This window comes from Pseudorca crassidens, chromosome 20 (genome assembly GCF_039906515.1).
Source record: "Pseudorca crassidens isolate mPseCra1 chromosome 20, mPseCra1.hap1, whole genome shotgun sequence".
NCBI classification, from domain to species: Eukaryota; Metazoa; Chordata; class Mammalia; order Artiodactyla; family Delphinidae; genus Pseudorca; species Pseudorca crassidens.
In genome coordinates, this window is record NC_090315.1 from 49,834,274 (window position 1) to 49,856,740 (window position 22,467).

Sequence of the window (22,467 nt, forward strand, 5' to 3'; positions counted from 1 at the left end):
TCAGGAAGAAAATAATGGACCTCTCTTTTTTGAAAAGCTCATGCTTTAATTTATACTTTAATGTTTTTATAATATATGTTAGAATAATTAATATTTTATGAATATATATCTACTAGAGTATGCTTAGTAATTTTTTCAAATGATAAGAACATGATCAAGATAGAAAACTGAGAGTTGAAACCTTTCTTCTCACCAGTTTAGGAGTCCTACCCCCATCCCTACCCCTTCAAATCAGAGGCAAAGCAAAGGTTCCTAGCTGTGGAAGCAGTAAATTAGAAGCTAAGCTTTGCCACATTATTAGCTGCTCTCTATTACTCTGGAGATAGAAATCTGGACTTTGAAAAGACTCTTACATCAAGTGTTTCCTCTTTGGAATTAAAATAATTGTCTTCTTAACAACAGAAAACTGGGAGGAGAATATTTTATGAAAAGCCTCACAAATAACTTTGTTAAATTAATGATCAAATTTTGGAAAAGAGACTGCTGAAGTTACCTATATTAATATCAAAAAAGAAATGATTATGAATAGAGGAAAGAGAAAAAAGAAGAAAATGTGGAGCATCCCCCCAACCAAACACAGCAGTGACTAAAATAGAGAAGGAACTCAGTTAATGCTGAATGAATGATGCAGCAATAGCACTGTAGGAGAGACAAGCCCTAAGTACTTGGAGACACCTGCCTGACTCCAATAAAGAATCTGATGGGGGCTTCCCTGGTGGCCCAGTGGTTGAGAGTCCGCCTGCTGATGCAGGGGCCGTGGGTTCGTGCCCTGGTCTGGGAGGATCCCACGTGACGCGGAGTGGCTGGGCCCATGGGCCATGGCCGCTGGGCCTGCGCGTCCGGAGCCTGTGCTCCGCAACGGGGGAGGCCACAGCAGTGAGAGGCCTGTGTACCGCAAAAAAAAAAAAAACAGGGGCAAAATCAAGAATGGTGTACTAGGAGGACGCAGAATTCACGTCTCCTCACAACTAGGGCACCTACCAGGCACTGGTGGGGGACCACGGACACCTAAGGGGACGGGAGGAGCCCCTAGTGACTGGGTAGGACGTGGGGTGTGGGGGTAGTGAAGGGGGAGGAGAAGTGGAGGCGGGATGGGACTGGCGCCCCTGAGGGGTGGCTGTGGGAGGGGAAGGTATCCCACGCCCGAAAGGGGAAATTGGGGAACCACTGGGACGGCAGAGGATCAAAAGGGAGCATGGCCAGGTTTACCATGCCCACGTGGGCCCCTGGGAGACTGCTGAAGACCCAGGCCTGATCCTCTGCCCACAGAGGCCCCCTCCAGCTGTGCAGGTCCTGAGGGAGTAGGAGGAAGGCAAGGCGGAGTAAAAGTAAAGGCCAGACCTCCAGGACCGGCACCCCTGAGGGGCGGCTGGGGGAGGTGAGGAGCTCCTACACCAAGCGGTACCCACCCCCGTTAGGGGGCGAGAACCTGGGAGAGAAGGTGGGGGAGGGGCGCAGAGAAACAGAAGGGAACGTGGCCAGTGCGTCCCCTGTCCACTTAGGCACCGGGAAGACTGTTGGGCTCCCGGGCCTAGTCCTCTGTCCTCAGAGCCTCCCTCCTGTGCACAGAGCCCAATCCCCGCCCCTACACCCCCACCCCGGGCCCCACCTCTACACTGGGAGACCCCGTCCAATGAGCTGGACCTAAACCCCACCCACACACCCTCACTCAGGGCCCTACCTCCAAACTCTGGAACCCCACACTCCAGAGGCCCTCCTTTGGATGTGCTGCCTCTCCCCTTCTCCAGGTCCTAAGCAGAGGCCCCACCCCACGCTGCAACGTGCCCGCCTAGGCCCCAATCCACGCTCAAACATGCCCCCCCCCGCCCCGACACCTGCCTAGGCCCTGCCCCACCCAAAACCCCACCCCTGCCTAAGTTCCACCTGCTCCTAAACTCCACCCCCATAGCCAAGGCTTTTTTCTTTATTTTTTTCCTTTTCTTTTTTCCTCTTTTAGATTGGGGTTCTGTTTTACCTTGTTGATTCATTGTTGTTGATTCTTTTATATTTTTATTTTTCCTAATAAATCTTTTATTTTTCTAATTTTATTTTATTTTTTATACTTTGTTAGTGATCTCTCCTTTTGGCTTGTTGCCCTCCCCCCTCTTTCTTTTCTTTTTTCTGCTGTGGTTTTATTTTACCTTACTGCAGTTGTTTCAATTATAGTTTTATTTTTCCTAATATATTTTTTATCCTTCTAATTTTATTTTGTTTCTTATTCTTTGATATTGTACAGCTCTTTTTTTTCTTTCTTTCTTCGTTTTTTTTTTTTCTTTCACCACGCCACGAAACTTGCAGGATCTTGGTTCCCAGGCCGGAGGTTGTGTATGAGCTCCTGTGGTGGGAGCTCCGAGTCCAAACTACTGGACTAATAGAGAACCTCAGACCCCAGGGAATATCAACTGGAGTGAGGCTTCCCGGAGGTCCTCATCTCAGCACCAAGATCCAGCTCTATCTAACTGCCTGCAAACTGGAGTGCTAGATGTCTCAAGCCAAACAACCAGTAAGACAGGACTATAGTACCACCCATCAAACAAACAAGAAAAAAGAAATGACAAAAAAAATATGTTACAGACAAAGGAGCAAGGTAAAAACCTACAAGACCAAATAAATGAAGACAAACTAGGTAATCTACCTGAAAAAGAATGCAGACTAATGATAGTAAAGATGATCCAAAATCTTGGAAACAGAATGGAGAAAATACAAGAAAAATTTAACAAGGATCTAGAAGAACTAAAGAGCAAACAAACAGTGATGAACAACACAGTTACTGAAATCAAAAATACTCTAGAAGGAATCAATAGCAGAATAACTGAGGCAGAAGGACAGATAAGTGAGCTGGAAGATAAAATGGTGGAAATAACTGCCAGGGAGCAAAATAAAGAAAAAAGAATGAAAAGAGTTGAGGACAATCTCAGAGACCTCTGGGACAACATTAAATGCACCAACATTCGAATTATAGGGGTCCCAGGAGAAGACAAGAAAAAGAAGGGGTCTGAGAAAGTATTTGAAGAGATTATAGCTGAAAACTTCCTGAACATGGGAAAGGAAATAGTGAATCAAGTCCAGGAAGCACAGGGACTACCATACAGGATAAACCCAAAGAGAAACACACAGAGATACATATTAATCAAACTGTCAAAAATTAAATACAACAGGCTTCCCTGGTGGCTCAGTGGTTAAGAATCTGCCTGCCAATGCAGGGGACACGGGTTCAAGCCCTGGTCTGGGAAGATCCCACATGACGCGAAGCAACTAAGCCCATACGCCACAACTACCGAGCCTGTGCTCTAGAGCCCACGGGCCACAACTACTGAAGCCTGCGTGCCTAGAGCCCGAGCTCAGCAGCAAGAGAGGCCACTACAATGAGAAGGCTGCACAGTGCAACGAAGAGTAACCCCCGCTCACCGCAACTAGAGAAAGCCCGTGTGCAGCAACGAAGACCCAATGCAGCCAAAAATAAATAAATAAGATAAACTTATTTTAAAAATTAAATACAAAGAAAAAATATTAAAAGCAGCAAGGGAAAAGCAACAAATAACATACAAGGGAATCCCCATAAGGTTAACAGCTGATTTTTTTAGCAGAAACTCTGCAAGCCAGAAGGGAGTGGCAGGACATATTTAAAGTGATGAATGGGAAAAACCTACAACCATGATTACTCTACCCAGCAAGGATCTCATTCAGATTTGACAGAGAAATTAAAACCTTTACAGACAAGCAAAAGCTAAGAGAATTCAGCACCACCAAACCAGCTTTACAACAAATGCTAAAGGAACTTCTCTAGGCAGGAAACACAAGAGAATGAAAAGACCTACAACAACCAACCAAAAACAATTAAGAAAATGGTAATAGGAACATACATATTAATAATTACCTTAAATGTAAACGGATTAAATGCTCCAACCAAAAGACACAGACTGGCTGAATGGATACAAAAACAAGACCCATACATATGCTGTCTACAAGACACCACTTCAGACCCAGGGACACATACAGACTGAAAGTGAGGGGATGGAAAAAGTTTCCATGCAAATGGAAATCAAAAGAAAGCTGGAGTAGCAATACTCATATCTGACAAAATAGACTTTAAAATAAAGACTATTACAAGAGACAAAAAAGGACACTACATAATGATCAAGGGATCAATCCAACAAGAAGATATAACAACTGTAAATATTTATGCACCCAACATAGGAGCACCTCAATACATAAGGCAAATGCTAATAACAGCCATAAAAGGGGAAATGGACAGTAACAAAATAATAGTAGGGGACTTTAAGTGGGGACACCCCACTTTCACCAATGGACAGATCATCCAAAATGAAAATAAATAAGGAAACACAAGCTTTAAATGACACATTAAACAAGATGGACTTAATTGATATTTATAGTACATTCCATCCAAAAACAACAGAATACACTTTCTTCTCAAGTGCTCATGGAACATTCTCCAGGATAGACCATATCTTGGGTCACAAATCAAGCCTTGGTAAATTTAAGAAAACTGAAATCGTATCAAGTATCTCTTCTGACCACAAAACTATGAGACTAGATATGAATTACAGGAAAAAACTGTAAAAAATACAAACACATGGAGGCTAAAGAATACACTACTTAATAACCAAGAGATCACTGAAGAAACCAAAGAGGAAATCAAAAAATACCTAGAAACAAATGACAATGAAAACACGATGACCCAAAACCTATGGGATGCAGCAAAAGCAGTTCTAAGAGGCAAGTTTATAGCAATACAATCCTACCTCAAGAAACAAGAAGAATCTCAAATAAACAACCTAACCTTACACCTAAAGCAATTAGAGAAAGAACAATAACAACAATAAAAAAACCCCAAAGTTAGCAGAAGGAAAGAAATCATAAAGATCAGTTCAGAAATAAAAGGAAACAACAGCAAAGATCAATGAAACTAAAACCTGGTTCTTTGAGAAGATAAACAAAATTGATAAACCATTAGCCAGACTCTTCAAGAAAAAAGGAAGACTCAAATCAACAGAATTAGAAATGAAAAAGGAGAAGTAACAACTGACACTGCAGAAATACAAAGGATCCTGAGAGATTACTACAAGCAACTATATGCCAATAAAATGGACAACCTGGAAGAAATGGACAAATTCTTAGAAAAGCACAACCTTCCGACACTGAAACAGGAAGAAATAGAAAATATAAACAGACCAATCACAAGGACTGAAATTGAAACTGTGATTAAAAATCTTCCACCAAGCAAAAGCCCAGGGCCAGATGGCTTCACAGGCAAATTCTATCAAACATATAGAGAAGAGCTAACACCTATCCTTCTCAAACTCTTCCAAAATATAGCAGAGGGAGGAACACTCCCAAACTCATTCTGTGAGGCCACCATCACCCTGATACCAAAACCAAAGATGTCACAAAAAAAGAAAACTACAGGCCAATATCTCTGATAAACATAGATGTAAAAATCCTCAACAAAATACTAGCAAACAGAATCCAACAGTACATTAAAAGGATCATACAGGGACTTCCCTGGTGGCTCAATGGTTAGGAATCTGCCTGCCAATGCAGGGGACACGGGTTCAATCCCTGGCTCGGGAGGATCCCACATGCCATGAAGCAACTGGCCCATGTGCCACAACTACTGGGCTTGCGCTCTGGAGCCCAGGAGCCACAAGTGCTGAGCCCATGTGCCACGGCTGCTGAGGCCCGCACACCTGGAGCCCATGCTCTGCAACAGAAAAAGCCACTGTAGTGAGAGGCACATGCACTGCAACAAAGAGTAGCCCCCGCTCACAGCAACTAGAGAGAGCCTGTGCACAGCAACAAAGACCCAACACAGACAAAAATAAATAAATATTAAAAAATAAATTAAAAAAAAACTTAAAAAAAAAAAGGATCATACACCATGATCAAGTGGGGTTTATCCCAGGAATGCAAGGATTCTTCAATATAAGCAAATCAATCAATGTGATACACCATATTAACAAATTGAAGAATAAAAACCATATGATCATCTTAATAGATGCAGAAAAAGCTTTTGACAAAATTCAACACCCATTTATGATAAAAACCCTCCAGAAAGTAGGCATAGAGGGAACTTACCTCAACATAATAAATGCCATATATGACAAACCCACAGCCAACATCATTTTTAATGGTGAAAAACTGAAATCATTTCCACTAAGATCAGGAACAAGACACGGTTGCCCACTCTCACCACTATTATTCAACATAGTTTTGGAAGTTTTAGCCACAGCAATCAGAGAAGAAAAAGAAATAAAAGGAATCTAAATCAGAAAAGAAGAAGTAAAGCTGTCTCTGTTTGCAGATGACATGATACTATACATAGAGAATCCTAAAGACTCTATCAGAAAACTTCTAGAGCTAATTAATGAATTCAGTAAAGTAGCAGGATACAAAATTAATGCACAGAAATTGCTTGCATTCCTATACACTAATGATGAAAAATCTGAAAGAGAAATTAAGGAAACACTCCCATTTACCATTGCAACAAAAAGAATAAAATACCTAGGAATAAACCTACCTAAGGAGACAAAAGACCTGTATGAAGAAAACTATAAGACACTGATGAAAGAAATTAAAGATGATACACACAGATAGAGAGATATACCATGTTCTTGGACTGGAAGAATCAACATTTTGAAAATGACTATACTGCCCAAAGTAATCTACAGATTCAATGCAATCCCTATCAAACTACCAATGGCATTTTTCACAGACCTAGAACAAAAAATTGCACAATTTGTATGGAAACACAAAAGACCCCGAACAACCAAAGCAATCTTGAGAAAGAAAAATGGAGCTGGAGGAATCAGGCTCCCTGACTTCAGACTATACTACAAAGCTACAGTAATCAAGACAATATGGTACTGGCACAAAAAACAGAAATATAGATCAATGGAACAGGATAGAAAGCCCAGAGATAAACCCACACACATATAGTCACCTTATCTTTGATAAAGAAGGCAAGAGTATACAATGGAGAAAAGACAGCTTCTTCAATAAGTGGTTGTGGGAAAACTGGACAGCTACATGTAAAAGAATGAAATTAGAACACTTCTTAACACCATACACAAAAAGAAACTCAAAATAGATTAAAGACCTAAATGTAAGGCCAGACACTATAAAACTCTTAGAAGAAAACTTAGGCAGAACACTCTATGACATAAATCACAACAAGATCCTTTTTGACTCACCTCCTAGAGAAATGGAAATAAAACCAAAAATAAACAAATGGGACCTAATGAAACTTAAAAGCTTTTGCACAGCAAAGGAAACCATAAAGAAGACCAAAAGACAACCCTCAGAATGGGAGAAAATATTTGCAAATGAAGCAACTGACAAAGGATTAATCTCCAAAATATACAAGCAGCTCATGCGGCTCAATATCAAAAAAACAAACAACCCAATCCAAAAATGGGCAGAAGACCGAAATAGACATTTCTCCAAAGAAGACATACAGATAGATGGCCAACAAACACAGAAAAAGATGCTCAATATCACTAATTATTACAGAAATGCAAATCAAAAGTACAATGAGGTATCACCTCACACCAGTCAGAATGGCCATCATCAAAAAACCTACAAACAATAAATGCTGGAGAGGGTGTGGAGAAAAGGGAACCCTCTTGCACTGTTGGTGGGAATGTAAATTGATACAGCCACTATGGAAAACAGTATGGAGGTTCCTTAAAAAACTAAAACTAGAACTACCATATGACCCAGCAAACCCACTACTGGGCATATACCCTGAGAAAACGATAATTCAAAAAGAATCATGTACCTCAATGTTCACTGCAGCACTATTTACAATAGCCAGGACATGGAAGCAACCTAAGTTTCCACTGACATATGAATGGATAAAGAAGATGTGGCACATATATACAATGGAATATTACTCAGCCATAAAAAGAAACAAAATTGAGTTATTTGTAGTGAGGTGGATGAACCTAGAGTCTGTCATACAGAGTGAAGTAAGTCAGAAAGAGAAAAACAAATACCGTTGCTAACACATACTTATGGAATCTCAAAAAAAAAAATTGGTTCTGACGAACCTAGGGACAGGACAGGAACAAAGACACAGACATAGAGAATGGACTTGAGGACACAGGGAGGGGGAAGGGTAAGCTGGGACGAGTAGCAATGACATATATACACTACCAAATGTAAAACAGAGAGCTAGTGGGAAGCAGCCGCATAGCACAGGAAGATCAGCTCAGTGCTTTGTGACCACCTAGAGGGGTGGGATAGGGAGGGTGGGAGGGAGATGCAAGATGGAGGGGATATGGGAATATATGCATACATATAGATGATTGTTACACAGCAGAAACTAACCCACACTGTAAAGCAATTATACTCCAATATACATGTTAAAAACAAACAAACAAACAAAGCAACCAACCCCCCCAAAACCAAAGAAAGGTAGACAGGATGAATAAACAGAACTAGTGCTCTAGACTGATTTGTTTAATGAATTCAGATGCCCGCAGCTTGGGTAAGAAACTGGTAATTAGATCAACTAGGGATCTGGTTCAGCTCTTTGAATAACCACAACAGATTATAAAAAAAAACTTTGCTTAGTTCATTTGGCTTTTCTAAATCAATGACTTAAATGTTTGGGGTATTATTGTACTTTAATCTCCTAACTGGGTAAATTAAGCTGAAACAGTTGATTTTAAGGCTTAATACCCCTAAGCCCTTCCTCTAGTTCTGTAAACTCAGTATGGGCTTTAAGGGATAGAACTGTGGAGAAAGAACAATAGACTAGCAGAAGTATTTAGCTATAGAAGCTCTGTGATTTTATTTATTTTTAATATTTATTTATTATTTTATTTATTTATTTTCTCCTTTATTTTTTTTGGCTGTGTCGGGTCTTAGTTGCGGCACATGGGCTTCTCCCTAGTCGTGGCTTGAGGGTTTTCTCTCTCTAGTTGTGGCACGCAGGCTCCAGGGTGCGTGGAATCTGTAGTTTGCGGCACGTGGGCTGTCTAGTTGAGGCACGCAGGCTCAGTAGTTGCGGTGCACAGGCTTAGTTGCCCCATGGTATGTGGGATTTTAGTTCCCTGACCAGGGATTGAACCCGCATCCCCTGCATTGGAAGGTGGATTCTTTACCACTGGACCACCAGAGAAGTCCCTAGAAGCTCTGTGATTTTAGATGGGTCACTTCTCTAGACCCCCAAGGACAGGCTTTGGACTATAACAGGGATTTCACCACCTAGGATCCATGACAGACTTAGGAGTGAGAGTGTCCTGAAACTGAATACAAACTTCTGTGTGCAAGTATATTTTCCTGAGAAGAGAATCCACAGCTGTCATCATAATCTCAAAAAGAGCCATAAGTAAGTCAGAAAGACAGATATAGCATGATATTGCTTATATGCATAATCTAAAAAAAAAAGACACAAAACAGAGATACAAAACAGATACAGACTCACAAACTTAGAGAACAAATTTATGGTTACCGGGGGGGATAGGGAGAAGGATAGTTAGGGAGTTTGGGATTGACATGTACACACTGCTATATTTAAAATGGGTAACCAGGGACTTCCCTGGTGGTGCAGTGGTTAACAATCCACCTGCTAATGCAGGGGACACAGGTTCGAGCCCTGGTCCAGGAAGATCCCACATGTCACAGAGCAACTAAGCCCGTGTGCCACAACTCCTGAGCCTGTGTTCTAGAACCCGCAAGCCACAACTACTGAAGCCCGTGTGCTACAACTACCGAAGCCTGGACACCTAGAGCCCGTGCTCCGCAACAAGAGAAACCACCGCAATGAGAAGCCCGCACACAAGGAAGAGTAGCCCCCGCTCGCTGCAACTAGAGAAAGCCCGCATGCAGCAACGAAGACCCATCCCAGCCATAAAAAAATACATAAATAAATAAGTAAAAATAAAACTAAAAAAATGGATAACTAACAAGGACCTCTTGTATAGCACAGGGAACTCTGCTCAATATTACGTAACAACATAAATGGGAAAAGACTTTGAAAAAGCACAGATACATGTATATGTATAACTGAATCACTTTGCTGTACACCTAAAACTAACATAACATTGTTAATCAACTATACTCCAATATAAAATAAAAAGTTAAAAACAGAAGAACACTGGACAGGGCTTACCCTGGTGGCGCAGTGGTTGAGAGTCCGCCTGCCGATGCAGGGGACACAGGTTCGTGCCCTGGTCTGGGAAGATCCCACATGCCGCGGAGCAGCTGGGCCCGTGAGCCATGACCGCTGAGCCTGTGCGTCCGGAGCCTGTGCTCCGCAACGGAAGAGGCCACAACAGTGAGAGGCCCGCATACGGCAAAAAAAAAAAAAAGAACACTGGACAGTCTTCAAGACAATACTATGGCAGTCTTCAGAATAATAATCAAAGCCAACAATGCACTGAAGTACAGTTGACCCTTGAACAACATGAGTTTGAACTATATGAGTCCACTTATATTTGGATTTTTTAAAATAAATGCACACTATGGTTTAAAAAAAAAAAAAAGAAATACGGGTCTAAGATGGTCGAGATTCTTTCCAGCTTTCTGAGTCTATAAAAGCTGAGATGTGGAACACAAAAATAGAGTATTTGTTGAATTCCACACCTTGTAATGCAGGTAATTTTTGTATTATGATTATGGTTTCCTACTACTTCATCTTAATCATTCTATGCTGGTCAAAGTCACAACAAACAGGTTTCAGAATATACTGCTGAAAAGCTTGAGTCTCGATGTTCTCAATTAATTCAACCATCACATTCACTTAAGACGATGATTTTTACAAAGAGTAGAAGTCTGGAACTACGATTTCCCCAAAGGCGAACGGGCTGAGTTAATGAGTCTGGCAGGAGAAATTAAAGGATTCACAAAACTAACTTGGAAGTTGTCCCAGTTTCTGAAACAGAAATCTTGGGAATTAGACTGTGTCTAAAATATGAAACATTCTGTAGTCACATCCACTGAAGTTGAACTACCCACCAGATCACACCTGATACTAAATTAAGTGACAAGAGACTCTGTTTATTAATCACTAAGAGAAAACAAAAAAACAACAAAACAAGAAATCAGTAGCATTGGTGCTTTCACGGCCTTGCAAAAATCTGAAGGCTGAGCCACAGCGCGACGCCTCCTTCTGATTAGAAACATTCTGCTACAGTAGTAAGTAAATTCTTCTTCTGGGAGTTACATTAAAAACCCCGTAAACTTCCAATCATATAAGCAATTCATTTGTTAACTTGGCTGAAACCACTTCACTCTTGCCCACCAAAAAAGCACACTGAAAATAATATAGTTGGTAATGATTAGATAAACTCAGTCGTTTAGTCTGGGTAAACTTCCCCTGAGCAAGTGTAAACTGAATATTAACCCTCAGTCAGATTCATAACTAAGTTCCTTTAGTGCCTTATTCTGGCTGAGTCAGAATTAATTTTTTAATAAATTTATTTATTTATTTATTTTTGGCTGCATTGGGTCTTCATTGCTGCGTGCGGGCTTTCTCTAGTTGCGGCAAGCAGGGGCTACTCTTCATTCTGGTGCAGAGGCTTATTGCGGTGGCTTCTCTTGTTGCGGAGCATGGGCTCTAGGCGCGCAGGCTTCAGTAGCTGTGGCTCATGGGCTCTAGAGCATAGGCTCAGTAGTTGTGGTGCACGGGCTTAGTTGCTCCGCAGCATGTGGGATCTTCCCAGACTAGGCCTTGAATCCATGTCCCCTACATTGGCAGGCGGATTCTTAACCACTGCACCACCAGGGAAGTCCCCCAGAATTAATTTTTATTTGTACCCAGGATAGCTGCTAAGTATTGTTTTTCCAAAAGAACAGTGATAAACATAAGCTTCATGCCCTCCAACTGTGCTCTGATTCACTAAAGAGTTTTGCTTTTGTATGATTAACATTCATCCATCTTTTCAGAAAGGATTTACGTACAGGTTCAGTGCGAAATAAAAAGAAAAGGTATGAAACAGAGTTACAGATGCTGGCTCTCAAGTAAATTACTGTGGTAGAGGAGGTAAAACATGAGTCTGTACCTAACGATCACACAAAGTTGAATGTGGAGTTGAAGGAGCTGATATCTTAAAGAACGAAAGAAGTACCACCACCCCTCATGAGTTAGGATGATAGAATCAGAGAGAGTCTAATGGAGGAGGGAACAATTGAGTTCAGCCTTAAAAGGAGGTTGTGATTTGGTGATGTAATACTGTGTCTAGGTTAAGGCAGGTGAGAGGGGGGCTGTGAACACTAGGTGTGGAGGAGTTTGAAAGGTATATTCTGTACAGAGGGCAGAGACCTGAGCAAGAAAGTGAGGAACGCTGTGGTGACCATTCTTAGGCTTACGTATTTGGCATCTCCTAATACACAGTGAGATAACTACAAAATTTTAATAAAATCCCAACATTGGTCTAACAGTGGTTTGCCATCATCCATATTAATACGTTATGGTAAACTCAGTGCAGAGAGTGGTGCTTCAATTTACTGTTATTTACCTCTGTGCTCCCCCAATGGGTGGTGGGGTTAACAACAGGTAAATAATGTATAATTACTTTTTAATAATCTTTAAACATTTTATTAACTTTGAAGAAGGAATAAGAACAGCTACTTTAGAAACTGGAGACACTCAAGCACTGATCTATTCATAGAGTTTTTACACAGCTCAAGAAGTGTACATCATAGGGGCAAAAAATAGTACAGAAGACCTATATACAGAAAGATTCAGAAAAATCCATTTCTAGAAAGCAGATCATATGGACTCACAGACCTCACTGAATCTAGGAGAATCAAAGGGAAACAACATAAAGCCTTCTGCTGGGGCATAAAGGTAGGAACCAGTCCATGTAGTCTAAGAAAAGCTCTTTTTCCTCTTGATCTAAATGTTTGCTTCCAGCTGGGTTCAGAGAAAGGTCCTGATCATTTGAACTGATTGTTAGTCAAAGTCCCTTTCATGTTTGCTTTCTTGGCTTCTAGTTCAGCTAGCTCTTGCAACTGCCTGTTGCTCAGGACTTTGCGTTCCAACTGTTTTTCAATCACTTTGGCATTCTGTGCACACAAGTCAGCAACTTCCCTAGCCTCAATCTTCTCTTCCTCTTCATCAATAGCAGACACAGTGACAGAGCTGAACGTGCCCATGTCTTTAGTCCATTTGGTCATTATCACCTTCTTAGGAGGCTCTTGTTTCTGGGTATATGTATTTCATTTTCCCAAAACCCTGGCCAAACTTGACTACTGCTCCATCCACAATGGAGGTCATGGGAGCATTCTTCAGCTGGGACTGGCAGAAGAGTGGCAGTCTACACTTCGTACATTTCTTCCTGTGCTGTCCTTCCACACCTTCAGGCCTCCAAAGATACATAGTATCTTCAACTTGTGTCACAAAATTTGTGACTGTGTTTGGCAGCATCAATTACATAGACCAATCCTGGGGACTCATGGGTAATTTCTCTGACAGTCCAGTACCAGGACCATCTGGCAACACGAAGAGTAACAGACATCAAGGGGCTTCTCACCATCATCATATTCCTCCCCAGGTCAAAGGTGTTGGAGCAGACGACTGACCAGGGCACTACTTTAGGTGTAGTTCAGAGAAACAGCCCCAAAACTCAACACCAAGAATGTTACTCAATGTTACTTCTATAGGAACATGATACAATTTAAAGGGATAAAAGATAAATAGGCAAGACCCCACACACACAAATTAGGGCCCATTTAACCCTGGTTCTTGGACAGTCAGGGGACTATGATGAGGTCTAGACTTACTTGTCTTATACCTTTAAAATGAAAAATATCCTCAATGGCCTTTAATTCTAATTTTATATATATATATATATATATATATATCCATATCTGTATCTATATCTATATTATAGTGGGAATTAGCAAACGGTTCTGCTCTGGTTCAGGTAACACACTTACTCATAGATAAAAAATACTGGCAAGACTTGCTGCTTTGTCAAGTACTAATTCATTCACCTTCAATGAGGCTTTAGCTCTATTTTAAAAATATTAAAGCACAACAACCTGGCTAATTACTGGACTTAACAGCTCACACACCAAGACCGAGCAACTCTTGACTCACTGACTGAATGCTCCATATCCATGAAGATGCTATGCCCCAAAATTCACTTTGAGAAGTCAAATTACATCTTATTTTTGCCTAAGAAAACTCTAAAACTTTTTCAAATGACCAAATGGAAACACTCAAAATTAATAAAATTTATCATCTTCTGTGCCCAGAGCAGGGGATGACAAATAAGGATATAGTAATCTAGTTACTGAACAAAAACTGCATCATTACATTATGGCCCGAAGGATACACATTGGATTATCATTTTACAAATCTTAAAGTTTATTAAGAAATGTAAATTACAGGGCTTCCCTGGTGGCGCAGTGGTTGAGAGTCCGCCTGCCGATGCAGGGGACACGGGTTCGTGCCCCGGTCCGGAAGGTCCCACATGCCGCAAAGCGGCTAGGCCCATGAGCCATGGCCGCTGAGCCTGCGTGTCCGGAGCCTGTGCTCTGCAACGGGAGAGGCCACAACAGTGAGAGGCCCGCGTACCGCAAAAAAAAAAAAAAAAAAAAATGTAAATTACAAAACCAAGTAATTTTCTGTACTATAAGAAATATTGTGAAGTTTTTCCCCATCCCCCCCATTTTTCTATTATGAATCAGAAATAAAGGTACCTATAAACTGTAGGAGACAGGTCATCCTCAAAAGAATGTTTAGAGATATTTCTTTCACATACAGAGCTCATTCAACCTTTTCATCAACCTTCCATTTGGGACTGCCTAATATTGAAGAAATACAGGGATGGTTTTGTAGTGACAAGTGCTTTAAAATCCAATTATGGCCTTGCAAGGACTCTGTCTCACTTCACCATCGTGAATGAATGAGTTTTTCTGGAACTAAATCATCCTCATGAGAGCCTACTATCAGCAAGGAGAAAAAAGTTACCTCCTACCAACTCTTTTTTTTCTCCCTAGGAGACAACTTAGAAATTCAGAATCCAATTTAGTCCTAATTTGGGGGGGCGGGGAAGAAAAAAGAGTCAGGCATTCTATCAAATGCTTGGCCAGATTCCCCTTTAACCTTCAAGGGAAAGAATCTTGGACAGGTCTGTCAACGTGGCTTCCAGCCATGACAGGCACACAGATGCAAAGAGATAAAAGACCTTGTTTTTCACTGCCCAGTTTCCTGGAAAAAGTCAGTTTTGGTGCCCATGTTACAAGAGTGGCACCTAGAGCATTATCATTCAGTCTAAAGTGCCTAACATTTATAAACTATTTTGCAGACAATTCATCAAAAAGGACATACTTCCTCTGAACTGTGAGGCTGCAGTGACTACTACTACTATGCCAACACTACAAAACTACAGCACCAAAATTCTTCTGAAATAGCTACTCACAGTATTTTTCATACCTCATAAAAACAGACACCATATAATAGATCCCCTCATTTCATCGTGTTTGAGAGGAAACATGGTAGAAAGAATTCTGGATTAGGAGCCAAAAAACTTAAGTTCTGATTGCAGTTCCATTGTATATTGATTGCATAACAAGCCTTGATCAAGTCACATAATTCTTCAGGCTTCAAATTTCATGTCTACAAAACAGATAAATCCTGCTTTACATACTTCACAGGGCTGTTATGAGTAGAATTATTTAAAAGGCCTTTGAAAATTATACAGGGCCTTTCAAATATAATACTGGCCCTTCAGTCTCTGCACATAATCTAATCAAATAAACATCAAAAGCAACATTACTGCTTTCTAGTAGTCCATAATTCATGCAGGAGAATAAGAATTCAAAATAAATGACATACATATTTGATTGTATTTGTATATACTATCTCTGAAAGGACACATAAAAATATTGACTTTCACTATATACCCTTTTGCACTTTTTGAATTATGTACCACATGCAAAAAAGAAGAAAAAAGAAGAAAAATCAAAGATAATTCCACTTTAAGACATAAACATAGACACCTTTGAAAAATATCTGGAATGCATATTCATGGTTGGGGCACCGAGGAAATTTAATGATATACCCTCCTCAGTCCGTATTTTTCTCTTATTTTCTCTTCTACTGTCTATTCCAAATAGGGTAGTGGTGGGGAGGAAATATGGAATATCAACATCTTCTGGGACATGGCAAGTGGAAATCTGGCCCTTTTAAGAGTCCTACAGGGGACTTCCCTGGTGGGGCAGTGGTTAAGAATCTGCCTGCCAATGCAGGGGACATGGGTTCGAGCCCTGGTTCAGGAAGATCCCACATGCCATGGAGCCCATGCGACACAACTACTGAGCCTGCGCTCTAGAGCCAGCAAGCCACAACTACTGAAGCCCACGTGCCCTAGAGCCCACGGGCCGCAACTACTGAGACCGTGTGCTGCAACTACTGAAGCCTGCACACCTAGAGCCCACGCTCCACAACAAGAGAAGCCACCGCAATGAGAAGCCTGCGCACCACAATGAAGAGCAGCCCCTGCTCACCGCAACTAGAGAAAGGCTGTGCACAGCAACGAAGACCCAGCACAGACAAAAATAAAATGAATGAATGAATGAAGAAATGTGTATTAAAAAAAAAAAAAGAGTCCTACATTGGTAGTTCTACTCTAAGCAAAGCACATTAACCATTTTTGGCCTAGTTTTCCCAGTGTGGTCAACTGTTACATGGGAGTTTTAAAATGAGAGATGAAAACAAAATTCTCTGAAGAACATTATAGGAATTATGAGAAGAATGTCATCCTCATACACTGTTGGTGGAATTGTAAACTGATGCAACAGCTATGGAAACAGTACAGAGATTCTTCAAAAATTTACAAATAGAACTACCATACGATTCAGCAATTCTCCTCCTGGGTATTTACCTGAGGAAAACAAAAACACTAATTTGAAAAGATATAAGCACCCCTATGCTCACTGCAGCATTATTTACAATAACAAAGATATGGAAGCAGCCTAAGTGCCCATCAACAGATGAATGGACAAAGAAGATATGGTACACACACATACACACACACATAATGGAATATTACTCAGACATAAAAAAGAATGAAATCTTGTCATTTGCAACAACATGGATGAACCCAGAGGGTATTATGCTAAGTGAAATAAAACAGACAGAGAAAGACAAACACTGTATGATATCACTTATATGTGGAATCTAAAAACAAAAACACAAATGAACAAACATAACAAAACATAAACAGAGTTACAGATACAGAGAAGAAACAGATGTCTGCCAGGGAGAAGGAGGGTAGGGGGAAGTAAGAAATAGGAGAGGGGTATTAAGAGGTATAAACTTCCAATTGCAAAATAAATGTCATGGGTATGAAATGTACAGTGTGGGGGATAGAGTCACTAACCATGTAATATCTCTGTATGGTGACATATGCAACTGGACTTACCATGGTGATCATTTTGGAATGAGGAGAAACATTGAATCACTATGTTGTATAACAGCAGCTAACATAGTGTTATAGGTCAATTATATTTCAAGAACAAACAAATAAACAAACAAACTCATAGAAAAAGACATCAGATTTTTTTTTTTTTTTTTTTTTGCGGTACGCGGGCCTCTCACTGTTGTGCCCTCTCCCGTTATGGAGCACAGGCTCCGGACGCGCAGGCTCAGCGGCCATGGCTCACGGACCTAGCCGCTCCGCGGCATGTGGGATCTTCCTGGACTGGGGCACGAACCCGTGTCCCCTGCATCGGCAGGCGGACTCTCAACCACTGCGCCACCAGGGAAGCCCAAGACATCAGATTTGTGGTTACCAGAGAAGAAGGGCAGGGGGTGGGGAGGGTAAGAGGAATTGGACAAAGGCAACCAAAAAGTACAAACTTTCAGTTATAAAATAAATAAGTACCAGGGATGTAATGTACAACATGATAAATATAATTAACACTGCTATATGTTATACATGAAAGTTGTTGAGAGTAAATCCTAAGATTATCATCACAAGAAAAAAAATTTTTTCTATTTATTTAATTTTGTACTTCTAAGAGATGATGGATATTCACTAAACTTTTGTGATAATCACTTCATGACGTATGTAAATCAAATCATTATGCTGTATACCTTAAACTTATACAATGCTGTATGTCAATTATATCTCAATAAAACTAGAAGGGAAAGAAAAGGAACAGAATGTCAATTTTAATACGGTACCTTTTATACTCTTTATTTGCCATCTCAGATGATTTGGAACAGCTGAATATAGGTACAAATGTGTCAAAACAGTGGCTACTACAGCCAAATGCAACGTGGGAAAGGAGACTAAAATAGAGACAAAATTTCCAGACATCTGACAATACTATTAATGTTTATACCCAGTAAATCTGGAATGATTCTATCAATGTAGCTCATTACCTCCAATCCAACTATGCTACTTCTATAATTGTGAAAAGATAAAACCAAAAAATGGATATAAGATTACAGGATGCAAAAAAAGTCCTGAAATTAAATATAATTTCTCATGCTCCATACCCAAGTATCTAAAAATACCACATTTCTTCCATACTGACTAGTGGTGAGTGCACTGTTTACTTTTACTGGCCTGATGAGAAGAAGCCAATAGGGCTGAATTGCCAGACTGTACAGAACCCTTTCTGTATAACCCACTTCAGATGATTGGTGCTGCTTAAGAGAACAGCTGTGATTCAGGGACTGGCCTTCTATCTGAATTAAGTCTGCAACTACATTGCATAATTCTGAAGGATGTGCAAGTTTTGAAGCAGGAATGCACAGGAGATAAAAATTCAGTTAAATGAGAGAGATGAAGAACTTTAAAAAAATATATTTTACTTACTTACTTATTTATTTATTTTGGCTGTACCGGGTCATAGTTGCGGCATGCAGGATCTTCATTGCAGCGTGAGGGATATTTAGTTGCAGCATGCGGACTTCTTAGTTGTGGTATGCGGACTCTTAGTTGCGGCACGATGTGGGATCTAGTTCCCCGACCAGGGATTGAACCCGAGCCCCCTGCATCGGGAGCACGAAGTCTTGACCGCCAGGGAAGTCCCAATGAAGAACATTTGAGTAGGTCTTCCCTGGTGGCGCAGTGGTTAAGAATCTGCCTGCCAATGCAAGGGACACGGGTTCAAGCCCTGGTCCAGGAAGATCCCACATGCCATGGAGCAACTAAGCGGGTGTGCCACAACAACTGAGCCTGAACTCTAGAGTCCGTGAGCCACAACTACTGAGCCTGCATGCCACAACTACTGAAGCCTGCGTGCCTAGAGCCCCTGCTCTGCAACGAGAGAAGCCACCGCAGTAAGAAGCCCGCGCACAGCAACGAAGAGTAGCCCCTGCTCGCCACAACTAGAGAAAGCCTGCGTGCAGCAACGAAGACCCAATGCAGCCAAAAAAAGAACAGTTGAGTATGGTAAGTTGGAATGGGGGAAGAAGAGTACCTGATACCTTAACACCAGTGGATGCTTAAATGGACTTGAAAAGTGGCAGAGGAACAGCAAAGAGTTATCACATAAATAGTCTCCTCTCAAAAGAGAGTCACATGGAGAAACTGAAAGGGCAAAAGAAATCACTATTGAACAGGGACTTCCCTGGTAGTCCAGTGGTTAAGAATTCACCTTCCAGTGCAGGGGACCCATGGTTCAACCCCTGGTCGGGGAACTAAGATCCCACATGCTGCGGGGCAACTAAGCCCGCATGCCGCAAATACTGAGCCTGTGTGTTGCAACGAACTGAGATCCTACAAGCCGCTCAGCACGGCCAAAAAAAAAAATCCCATTAAAGCCACTTGACCTCAGACCTCAAAGCCATTTAAATATCCCATTTTTTACTTCTTCCTGTCAAGGTGGTATTCTCCTTTACTGTAGTAAGTTCTAATAAATTCAGCTTTGCTTTATTAACAGATTGGTGAAATTTGGAGGAGTTCATCAGGTTCTATGCCAATAGATCCTTCAACATCCAGTTCAAAGGCATTTAGGGCTGAACAGGGAAAAAATTGATATATTTTAAAAACAATCTTCTGGGGTTAACAACATCAGTAATGTACATAAAATCTACAGAAATCTTCAAAAGTTTTCCATATTTCTTCTTGCTTAGATAATATCATTCTATAGTCGGTAGAACAAAGGTACATTAAGTGTATGTTAATAATTACCATTATATCAAACTATAAAGGCTGAAATGATAGAATTAAACACTTACTCTGGGAAATATTGAAAAATTAATATAAACATTAATAGAGATGCAATATTTAATAAGAATTATCCATAATCTCTAAATCACATCTTTGCCTTTTAAAGTGGTAATTTTCTATTATAAAATTGATTTGAAACGAAAGTGCAAAGAACAAAAAACCAGGAGGATCCTTTTGCTGGGAAGTTCAGTTGAGCCAATGATCACTATATGACCTGAATATATAATAATTCTCCACACTTCAGTTACAATAGGTAGGAAACTGAATAAAAAGCAAGACAGTTTGACTCCAATTGGCTAACTAATATGATTCTATAAAAACAGATAATTAGGGCTTCCCTGGTGGAGCAGTGGTTGAGAGTCCACCTGCAGATGCAGGGGACACAGGTTCGTGCCCCGGTCCAGGAAGATCTCACATGCCGCGGAATGGCTGGGCCCGTGAGCCATAGCCGCTGAGCCTACGCATCCGGAGCCTGTGCTCCGCAACGGGAGAGGCCACAACAGTGAGAGGCCCGTGTACCACAAAAAAAACCCCCCCAAAAACAGTAACAAAGGGCTTCCCAGGTGGTGCAGTGGTTGAGAATCCACCTGCCAATGCAGGGGACACGGGTTCAAGCCCTGGTCCGGGAAGATCCCACATGCCGCAGAGCAACTAAGCCTGTGCGCCACAACTACTGAATATCTATCCTGAAAATATTCCTAAAAATATTAAAATCCTAATAAAATAAATTCTTGGTTGATCACAAACCCCCACAAGTCTCTGGCAAAAATTTTCTTCTTAAGATAACTTATATTTAAGGAAGTTCCTGGAAGGCAGTAATTACATCCTGTGCTACACAATACTAGGCACACACTGGCATTCTACAAATATTTGTTACTTGGTTGACAGAAATTCTATTTGATCTCTAAGCTTCCAAAGGCAGGCTGTCAATCACTGGGGTCACAATGAAATACACAGCTTCTCCTAAACTTCTTCCTTTTTGGTCTATTTTTCAGGCCTTTTATTTTAACATCAATTCCCTAAGATATCCCCAAATTAAGACCAAAACTATGCAATGAATTTAAGCTGGACAGGACAAGAAATTATTAAATAAGGATGTCAAAGAGCACTATTCTCAGAAAACTAAATCCACTATTTTGGATTCCTGATGGAATAGTACTAGGATGGAGAAGGAAAGGATTATCAAGAATTACATTTCTGGAGTTCCTCTGCGCACCTGTAAAGGAATTCATCACCCTTATTCATTTAAATCCAATTTCCTCAGGAGAAACCGCTCATCCTTCAGGTAAAGCTTTTAGAAATGACTAAGGAAAAAATTTCATATGAATAAACACCAACAGATGAGATCTGGAGGAGAGACAGAGAGAGACAGAACTAAGAGCAAACACTGATTATCTCCCTAGGACAACAAACAAAAATAATTCAAAAGGGAAGAGGAAGTAATGGGAAAGCCATCTCCTATATGGAAAGAAAAACCCCTTTCCTTGGCTTCTTAACAGCTGCTTAGAAAAGACATTCTTGCTAGCTTCTACTGAAGTCTAACAATTCATTTCTAATTCTATCCCATGTTCCACTATGTTCTTCACAAAGTCCACTCAGTCTTTATGATGAGGACCCTGAAAATCTAAGTCAACAAATATTTTACATAAAATTTAAAATGCTCTTTATCCAACTAAAATTTGCTGCTAATAAAATAGAAAGGAACTTTACTCTTTTGTAAAGTTATAAAACATTACTCTTTTATTTACTTACTGAACAGGAAACTGCCTCTACCTAATTGTGTCAAACCACTGCAAATAGACATTCAATTTGTTATGCGAGTACCAATTTTGTTTTGTGAGAAAACTGTAAATTATTCTTCTGTTCTACAGAAAATGGAAAACTTTACTTAGAGTATCTGGGAGTGGGGAGGTAAAAGCCAAAAGAATCTCTGTTTTAGCCTTAATTAAAAAAAAAATTATAAGGGGAAATACAGATTGCTACATGCCTTATGAAACATTGTAGGGACTTCCCTGGTGGTCCAGTGGCTAAGACTCCGCACCTCCAATGCAGTGGGCCTGGGTTTGATCCCTGGTCAGGGAACTAGATCCTGCATGCTGCAACTAAAGATCCCATGTGCCACAACTAAAGATCCCACATGCTGCAACTAAGGAGCCTGCATGCTGCAACTAAGGAGCCCACATGCTGCAACTAAGGAGCCCACATGTAGCAACGAAAAGCCCACAGGCGGCAAGGACGATCCCATGTGCCACAACTAAGACTGGGTGCAGCATAAATAAATAAATAATTTCCCCCCCCTAAA

At 40.8% G+C, this 22,467-nt stretch overlaps 1 protein-coding gene and 1 pseudogene across 1 annotated transcript in view; both read right to left on the bottom strand.

Moving 5' to 3' along the window:
* The window catches only part of GLG1 (golgi glycoprotein 1), a 143,523-nt gene that overhangs the window by 68,929 nt on the left and 52,127 nt on the right, over window positions 1-22,467 (bottom strand). The window lies entirely within an intron of this gene.
* LOC137214740 (STING ER exit protein pseudogene) lies at window positions 12,653-14,332 on the bottom strand (annotated as a pseudogene).